Source organism: Dipodomys spectabilis, unplaced genomic scaffold, assembly GCF_019054845.1.
Source record: "Dipodomys spectabilis isolate Male_0828 unplaced genomic scaffold, ASM1905484v1 ptg000104l, whole genome shotgun sequence".
Taxonomy (NCBI): Eukaryota; Metazoa; Chordata; class Mammalia; order Rodentia; family Heteromyidae; genus Dipodomys; species Dipodomys spectabilis.
In genome coordinates, this window is record NW_024870781.1 from 597,323 (window position 1) to 607,395 (window position 10,073).

Below are 10,073 nucleotides of genomic sequence, written 5' to 3' on the forward strand. Positions count from 1 at the left end.
CGCAGTGTTATGAGATGTCCTTGACTCGTCCTCAGTAGGCCCATCTCTCCTAGGACCAGTCTTGGGTGCAGTGTGTATATACACATTGCATTGTCCTGACGTGCTCTTATTGGGAGAGAAGGGGCCCCCAGAACTGCAATCAGCTTCCTCTGAAATATGGATACCGGGTCTAAGTAATGCCATCTTGTCCTTCTTCACCACCATGTTGGTGTCTTAATAGATGATGGGGACTTTTCACCCATTTTGGGTGAAAGTCCAGTATGTCAAGGGTGGTTAAGCTCCAGGCAAGTCTTGCTCTAGGGAATTCTTGCCCTAAATACTGATTCTTCCACCTCACTTGCTTTACTTCTGTAAACATGTTTTTGCTAGGTTTAGGTTCCTTATGCCAATCATGTGTGGGTTTTTTTTTGCCTTTATAAGCTTTGTATTAACTGCATGGAGGCTGCAGGGTTTTTGCAGTCACCAGCTTTGTAATAGACTCCCTATTTGACCACTCATAGTGTGGCTTCTTTGTATCTCACTGATAGAATTGCCATATAATAATTCCCCTGCCTTTTTGTAAGTCCCCCCAACAGTGTTAATGCTTTCTCATCAGTTGAGTTCTCATCTCATAAGGGCCCCTTGGTTCTTGTATTTGGCCTTCGTGTTGTGGCCAGACCAGTGGCCTGCAAGGCTGAGCAGCAGGGCAGCTGCAGGTGCAGGTCCCAGGTGTTTACAATAACTCATGCTTGGTAGAGCTGGCTCCCCACTTCACCCAGGGTGTCTGCTTTGAAGCTAAAGCTACATGCTCATCAGGGCTCCATGAATGTTAGGAGATACAGTTTTCATGTATGTGGAAATTGCACATACAGCAGGTACAGCTCATGCCTGAATCCTAGCTACTAGGGAGACAGAGATCTGAGAATCACAGTTCAAAGCCAGCTGGGACAGAGACTCATCTCCAATCAAACAGCAAAATGCTGGAAGTGAAAGCCTTGAGTGGAAAAAGCTGAGTGAGAACATGAAACCCTGAGTTCAACCCCAATAAAGAGATGGGGGGGTGACAAAGAGGAATGTGTGTGTGTGTGAGAGAGAGAGAGAGAGAGAGAGAGAGAGGAAAAGAGAGAGAAAGAGAGAGGGGGGAGAGGGAGAGAGAAACTGCAGCATCTTCTGAGGGCTTGGGGAAATTACTTGGGGACACTCAAAACATCTGGGCAGACCAGGAATTTCCTAGAATATGGAGTCTGACAAAAAGAGATGGATGTGCCGGGTGGCTCACGTCTGTAATCCTAGCTACTCAGGAGGCTGAGATCTGAGGTTCACAGGCAGGAAAGGCCGTGAGATTCTTATCTCCAATAAACCACTAGAAAACCGGAAGTGGCACTGTGGCTTACATGGTAGAGCACTCGCCTTGAGCTCAAGAGCGCAGGGACAGCGCCCAGGCCCAGAGTTCAAGCCCCACAACCGACAAAAAAAAAAAAAAAGAGCAAGAGAGAGATGGATGACAAAGAGGGAAATTTTCAGTGAGTGAAAACAGTACCCCCAAGCACCAAAAAATACTTTCCATGCTATGTCAGTCAAGCATAAACAGTACAGCCAATTCACTTTTGATAAACTGTCAACTTCCCCATTTCTCTGATAGGAAGGCTGTGGAGTCCGATAAAGGCCCAGCCGAGTTGAGCTATGAAGAACAAACATCTCAGCATCCAATAAACTTCAAAATGTTTCTTTCTTTTCTTTACAAGACTGGTTGCTATTTCCTCCATGCCTCTTGTTTATTAATGTGTTGGCTCCTCCAGCGTTCAGTGCCATGTTTCCACACCCCAGAGATGGACTTGCACCTCTGCCAAGTGGAGTTGGGGCAGGAGATAACATCCAGCCACAACAATGGTCTTCCTCATCCTCAGTCCCTCAGCCAAGAAAACTCTTGGCACGGTAGGCTGAGAATAACTTATCATCGGTGTTCTGAAAGGCTCTGAAGTTCTTTGGCTTGCCAGACAGAGATAACAGGCAGGGTGCCCCAGAGAGCCAGACACACTCTGAAGTCAGGGACCACCCCCACACCTCCCTGCCTGGCAGACTCAGACAAGGAAAAGGAGATGGAGCAGCCCAGCCCATGTGATTTCCTAGTCACACATGCCATTAACACAGTAGCCTTAAATTAGCCAGGAAATTTATTTCTGGATCATGTAAAGAATGCTTAGCTTTTTTTTTTTTAAGTTAGTGCCACCACCTCATCTTGAGGAGAAAATTGATTTGTTTTCTGTCACTCTTAGAAACAAACACAGGATTGTGTAGCAGGGCGAGATTTGACAGTCATATAAATCATCCTTTCTGTGGTTGACACAGTCTTATTTTCAAAGCATAGGTTTGGTCATTCAGAAAGGCAGGTGAGAACAGCCAGGCGACTGGACTTGTTTTGAAGATCTCACAGTTGTATTAACTGTTTCACTGTTCCTTTCAGTGAACAAATGGCACCGTGGTTTGCATCTGGATTGTTTCCCAAAGGCCTCTGTCTGTGTTAAAGGCTAAAGCCCCAGAGTGGTGAATGCTATTAGAAGGTGGTGGAGACTTCAAGAAGTGGGACTTATTGGGAGATTTTAGGCCATTGGGAGTGTGGCCTTGTAGAGGATTGTGAGGCCTTGGCTTCATCCTGTCTCTTCCTCATTCATTTGCAACCATAAGGTGAAAGTTTTGCTCTACCAATGCCCATATTATAGGCCTGAAAGCAATGGTTCCATCTGCTCATAAACTAAAACCCCCAAACTGTGAGCCAAAATAAACCCATTCTCTTTATAAATGGATCGTCTCAGGTATTTTTTACAGTGAGAGATACTGACAAACTGTATACATTGCTTTGCAGATTTCTTTGACGAGTTCTTAGAACAAAGGCATCATCTTTGACAGCTTCTGTTGTAAGCCTATCATAAAAAAAAAAAGTTCTGCCAAGCACCAGTGTTTAGTCCTGTAATACTAGCTAGTCAGAAGACTGAGATCCAAGATCACAGTTCAAAGCCAGCTTTGATAAGAAAGTCCATGAGACTCTTATCTCTAACTACCAAAAAATTAGAAGTGGAATTGTGTCTCAAGTGGTAGGGTGCTAGCCTTGACATCCCCCTCAAAAAAGCAACTCAGGAACAGCAGCACCCAGACCTCAAGTTAAAGCTCCAGGACCAGCAAAAAAGAAAGAAAAAGAAGCCCTGCATGGTTTCATAGAACTTTCTAGATAGTAACTGAAGCAGTAATAATGGCATGACTTCTAAACAAGCTCTCAACTATTCTAGAAGTCACTCAAAATAAGTACCATGTATGTCCTATGTAGCAATGTTGGTGCCTTTAACCATTATTAATCTGAGAACAGGAGAAGGTAAGGAAACTGAGTCATAGACCTTGTTCTTCAACAGTGCCTCAAATATCATAGATTGCTGAGTTACTGAAATGTAGATGCACAATTAGTATTAACAAACTGAGGATTCAACATGGAAACACCCAGTTAGTAATTTAATTATGGTATGTATAAATACAGTGTGTTCTCACCTTGTCTGACACGTATTCATTAATCTACAGTAGTCACTATAAGAATCAACACCAAGGCATGTAGCAAGGCCTGACATCATTCATCTCAAGAAAGGCAGAATAGTCCTTCAAATTCTTCAGAACTCCTTTTGAAAAAACTATTGAGATTAACCTTTTTTAAAAAAAATTGGTGTTATTGGACTGGGAAGGTGGCTCAGTGGTAGAGGGCTTGCCTTGCATGCAAGAGGCCCTGGGTTTGATTCCTCAGCACCACATAAGCAAAAAGAAAAAAGCTGGAAGTGGTGCTGTGGCTCAAGTGGTAGAGCGCTAGCCTTGAGCTGAAGAGCTGAGGGACAGCGCCCAGGCCCAGAGTTCAGACCCCACGACCGAACCAAAAAAAAAAAAAATTGGTGTTATTACTGGAGCTTGAATTCGGGGCCTTGTGGTCTTTTGTTTGTTTTTATTTTTATTTATTTATTTATTTTTATTGTGAAAATACTGTACAGAGGGGTTACAATTACATGGGGAAGATAATGAGTACATTTCTTATCAAGCATTGTAGCCTCCTCCTTTGTTTCCCCTTCCCATTCTCCCCCCAGCCCCCCACCTAATCCTCCTCCCCCTTCCTCCCACCCCCACCAAAGTTGTAAAGTTCCTTTTTGACATAACCACTTGTACATCTCATTGTTGCAATGGGTCCACCTGTATCCCTATTTAAACGATTTGTTTTTTCCCTTCCCCTCCACAAATGATACTGACATCAAATACAGTGAAAGCAGGGGTTATACTGTGGGGGAGGAACATATAAAGCAACAAAGAAATAATCTTATAAATGTGTTAGAAACAATTGCATGAAAGAAAAAAACATTTGAATACATATCTTAGGGTTCATTTTCCTAACATCACCTTATCTGACCTTTTCTGCTTGACTCAGACATATACTAGTTATTGCAAATAAGGGAAACCATGGGACCTATATTTCTTTGGACCTGGTTTACTTCACTTAATATAATTTTTTCCAAGTCTTTAGATTTCCTAACAAATGGGGCAATGTCATTCTTTCTGATGGAGGCATAGAATTCCATTGTGTATATACCACATTTTCTTGATCCATTCATCTACTGAGGGGCATCTGGGTTGGTTCCATATCTTAGCTATAGTAAATAATGCTGCAATAAACATAGTTGTGCTGGTAGCTTTAGTATGGTCTTGTTTGTGATCATTTGGGTAAATGCCCAAAAGTGGGATTGCTGGGTCATAGGGGAGCTCTATGTGGAGTCTTTTCAGGAACCTCCATACTGCTTTCCGAAGTGGTTGAACAAGTTTACACGCCCACCAACAATGCAGTAAGGTTCCCTTCTGTCCACATCCCCTCCAGCATCTGTTGTTATTAGAGTTTTTGATTATAGCCATTCTAACTGGGGTGAGGTGGTATCTCAATGTTGTTTTGATTTGCATTTCTTTTATGGCTAGGGAGGTTGAGCATTTCTGCATGTGTCTATTGGCCATCCTTCTTTCCTCTTCAGAGAAGTTTCTCTTTAAGTCTTTAGCCCACTTATTTTGTGTTCTTGCCTAGCTTTTTCTGATAAAGGCTGGTGCTCTGCCACTTGAGCTATTCTACCACTTTCAGATTTTTGCTGATTATTTGGAGATACGTAATTCTCAGATTTGTCTGCCTAGACAGGCTTGACTCTTCAGACGTCAGCCTCCTGAGATTAGAGGCATGAGCCACTGGTGCCTGAACTTTTTTTTCTCAATTGGTGGATGGGTTAGTTTTTTAAAGTACCTAATCAGAATGTGAGTCTCACCTCAATCAAAGTCAAGTGTGCTGGCTTTTGTATAATATGTTTACCACACGTTTCTTACAAGTTATGGTGAAGCTTAGCTCAATTGCTTAGGCTTGGGTGAGTCTCTTGATCTAATCAAGACTGTTTCTTGGGCTGGGAATATGGCTTAGGGGTAGAGTGCTTGCTTAGCATGCTTGAAGCTCTGGGTTCAATTTGTCAGTACCACATAAACAGAAAAAGCCGGAAGTAGCACTGTGGCTCAAGTGGTAGAGCGCTAGCCTTGAGCAAGAAAAGCTCAGAGACAGTGCGCAGGCTCTGAGTTCAAGCCCTAGGACTGGCGGAGGGTGTGGGGGAAAAAAGACTGCTTCTTACACTGATTTCATAGAGATAACTCAAGGAAGTGTCAAGATCAGATAGACATAAAACCAACTTATGCAGGGTGCTGGTGGCACCCATCTGTAATCCTAGTTACTCAGGAGGCTGAGATCTGAGGATCACAGTTCAAAGCCAGCCTGGGCAGGAATGTCCATGAAACTCTTACCTCCAAATAACCACCAGAATACTGGGAGTAGAGCTGTGGCTCAAAGTGGTAGAGTGCTTGCCTTGAGCAAAAAGGCTCAGGGGAAGTGCACAGGCCCCAAGTCCAAGCCCCAGGACTGACAAAAAACAAAACCAAAACCCAACTTAGGTTTTAGGACAGATTTTCATTCATAGAGCCCTACAGGTAAAACTGTATGGACAGTCCTTGCTTTAGAGCAGCCCCCTAGGGGACAGTGGGAAATGAGATAATTGTGTAGTAGCCCCGTGGCTGCAGGAGGCTGCTGGCAAGTGGACCTGATGTCCACCTGTGTCCATTGTACCTCACCACTGGCCTCTGTCTGAAAACTTTCTCTTCCTGAGTATCTAGAGGCCCAAAGTCCAGGAATCCCAATTTAGGTCTAGCCACTTGTCCCCATATGTCAAATAGGGAGACCTGGTGAAGACCAGGGAAAGGAGATTACATGGCAGCCATGGGAAGACAGCACTTCAGTACATCTTCAGCCCATCTTCTGGGATACAGACAGTAGCTTCAGCTTAAACAAGGAGAATTGGGAGCACAGAATGAGTTAAATGCACAGAGTTAAAATGGTACCAGGTCACAAGGGTGGTCTGGTTGACCATTATCCTGATTTTTGTCCTGGGGAACTGACCTGTTATCACTTTGTTACTGGAACAGACGGTCCCCAGAGTCTTTGACTGTTTTCTTTTCAAGAGGATAAGAAGACATTGCTTGTTTGAAGGGCAATTTGCCTTCCACACCAGCCGCTCATCAGTGAATTCTCTTTCCTCCAGGAACCCAAGGTGATTGAAAGTGACTGCAGCAGATAATGGATCAAACAAGGCAGATACTAAGTTAGGGGACAGTTATTAGTTCATTCACGGGACCCAGTAAAAGAATTCCTTCTAAAAAGTTGCCACCAGTGTCAGGCACTGGTGGCTCACGCCTATAATCCTAGCTACTCAGGAGGCTGAGATCTGAGGATCACAATTCAAAGCCAGCCCAGGCAGGAAAGTCTCTGAGATTCATATCTCCAATTAACCACCAGAAAACTGGAAGTGGAGCTGTGGCTCAAAGTCATAGAGTGCTCTCCTTAAGCAAAAAAGTTTAAGGACAGTGTACAGGCCCTGCATTTAAGCCCCAGGATCCCCCTCCCCCTCAAAAGTTGCCTCTTACAACATAGATGCCATATAAATAAGTGGTTATGTATCCGGGATTAGAAGGCCTCCAGAGATGTTTTGAAGCACACAGGACAATGTTCGCAGATCCATGCAAATACTACGTTGTATTGTGTGAGAGAGTTGGTAATCACAGATCTCGGTTATCTATGGGGGTTCAGGGACAAATCCCTCACCCCACAATAAAGGGAAGACTGTATTTATTATTATGGTTTAATTATAAAAGGATCCGTGTCAAGACCAGGTAAATGGAAGAACTCCAAGTGAGGCCTGGGAGTGTCTGGGTGCCGTTTTCATGCCCTCTCCTCACCGTCCTGATCTAAGTACACAGTGTGTTCACCCACACTCCTGGTGTTCAGAAGCTTTTTGAAAAAAATCTGAGGTTTTATTATATTGATATGATTAGTCACATGGCCTTACTTAATCCTCACCCTTGAGGCCCTGCCCTCTCTGGAGATTGGATTGGTCCCAAATTCTAACCCTCTAAATCACAAAGTTGTTCTTTCTGGTACTTATCCCCACCCTCATCCCCGCCCCCTGGGCCTCCTGTGTTAGCGTAGCCAAGACGCTATCATTTTTCAAGAAATCTCTGTCTGGGGTTGGAGCCTGGCTCAGTTGGTAGAGTGCCAGCCAAGGAGCAAAAGCATCTGGTACCAAGTTTGAGTCCTGGTTTTGGACCAAGAGAAAAAAAATCTCAATGGCTTTTGAAGTTCTGCATCTGGACTTGGGAACAGAGACTACCTATGTATTGTCTGTTACAGCACAGTGTAGAACCCAGACTTTATGTAAGGTTTTCATTTGTATCTCTCTTATCTTCTGCTGACTTATACCATACTGCAGCCTCTGGTTATCAGAAGCTCAGTGGGGTCAAAGTTATGCTTAGCTTTATCCCCCAGGTATCTTGTCCTAAATTCCACTAGGTTGTGACTATCCATTGTCCTCCTGGACAGGAAAGCTTCAAATTCCAGATCCATCCTTCACTCCTTCCCCACTTCCCCTTCCCTTCCTTTCTCTCTCCCCTTGCTTTTTTGTCTCTCTCTCCCCTACCCTTCTTTTCTCTCTCCTCTCTCCATTGTGAAGAGTTTGTAGATAATATCTGGTCACGTTATTTGGATCACTTTCCAATCCTTTTGAGGCTAGGTCCCCAAGAAGCCTTCAGAATCCAAAAGCAACAGGGATATGCAAAAGGGAACCTAAAATGGGAGGGTTCTTTACGTGTTTGAGGTGGGAAAAGTGTTAGGCAGCAGGTAGACAGAAGTGGGGAGCACAGGAAGAGATCAGAATGTCTCTTGAGGAAGAAAAAACAAAAAACACTGCAATTAAGCTTTCCAACTCCCAGGTGACCAGCCATGGAGGTCATAGGAGGTCATAAGCAGTTTTCCAGGCCTCTCCCCTTATAAAGATTAACTAAAGGCTTAAGCCTCTTACTGTCCACAACACACAGGACGTGGAACTGTAGACTTTAACAAAATAAAGACCAGGGCCTATACATGATACCCTAGGGGTCAGGTGGACCTGATAATTATTTTTGTAAGTCTGTAAACTTCCTCTACCTCCTACCTCTTGGGCTGATTCTAGGGAGAGACTTAGCATTCCAACTTCAGTAAAAACTTGTTGTCTGGGGAAAACAATAATCATTCTCACCTTAGAGGAAGTAAACGTTTTATTCGTAAGTTATCATCTTCACTACTTTATACTCTTGCATTCTCTCATGGTAGGCAAAAATTGAGATCATTGTGCTGACTTTCTGGTGACAGAAGCAATTAGAATGTGGACTATCTTAATTCCCGCTTTTTTTTTTTTTTTGGTGCTTATCCTGGGCCTTAAAATGAGGACCTGGGTGCTGTCCCTGAGCTTTTTTGCTCAAGGCCAGCTTGAACCACAGCTCTACTTCCAGCTTTTTGGTAGTTAATTGGAGATCAGAATCTCACAGACTTTCCTGCCTGAGCTGGCTTTGAACCGGGACCCTCAGACCTCAGCCTCCTGAGTAGCTATGATTACAGATGTAAATCACAGATGAGCCTGGCTGAAAAACCCTATTTATGCTCTTATTCTTCCTCCCAGAGATGCCACTGTGTCCCTTCTTATCAATTCTGTGCTACATGCAATGATATTAACATTCTTATACATCCATCATAAATTGAATATAGCTGAAGTCAAAATGCATGTAGAAATGTAAAAAATGTATTTAATACACCTGCATTACCAGCTATCCTAGTTTAACCACACAGGGAGTGAGTATTTTCCCTCAAGATCACAGGGCTGACTGGCAGCTGTGGTTACCACTACTGCCCAGCATTGCTGGAGAAGGTTAACTATCTAGCCTATCATTAGGGTGGTGATAAAAAAAAAAATCTAATTCAAAATATGGTTCCTAGTGAATACTGACCTTTTTTTTTTTTTTTTGCGTCAGTCTAAACTCCAAAAATCCTAAGTCAAACCATTGTTACTTGGGTACCATTGTAGTTGAACCACAGATGTGACTCTGTCCTCCTTCTGAATCAAAGTTATGAATAGTATCTTGAGGAGATCTGCTCCTGTGTCCTGGAACAAAGCAGGTTTTTGGATTGCAGCTGTAGAGATGCTAAGTAGTGTGGAGTGGTGAGGAGATTTTGGCAAATTGCAGGTGATTACTGTTTGCAAAGCACATCTCTTATTTCCTCTTCTTTATTCTATATATCCCTCCAAAGTCAAACTTCCTGATGCTCCCCCCGCCTTTTTTGGTGCTAGTATTGGGGCTTGAACTCAGAACCTGGAGGCTATCCCTTAGTGTGGCACTCTACCACTTGAGCCAAACCTCCACTTCCTTTGTTTTAATGGTTAAATTGGGATAAGAGTCTCACAGATTGTCCCATCCCTACTTATTTCAAACTGGGATCTTCATATCTCAGCCTCTTGAGTAGCTAGTATTATAGGAGTAAACCATTGGAGCCTAGCTTTGACTTTCTTTAGTGCATGCATTTACTCACTGGTCATTCAAATGGTCTTTTATTTATCCAGTTATCTCTCTTCCAAGTTAGGGACCACTTGAGCTCTTGGATAAAACAATGTCAAACCAAACAAGGCTTCTCCCCT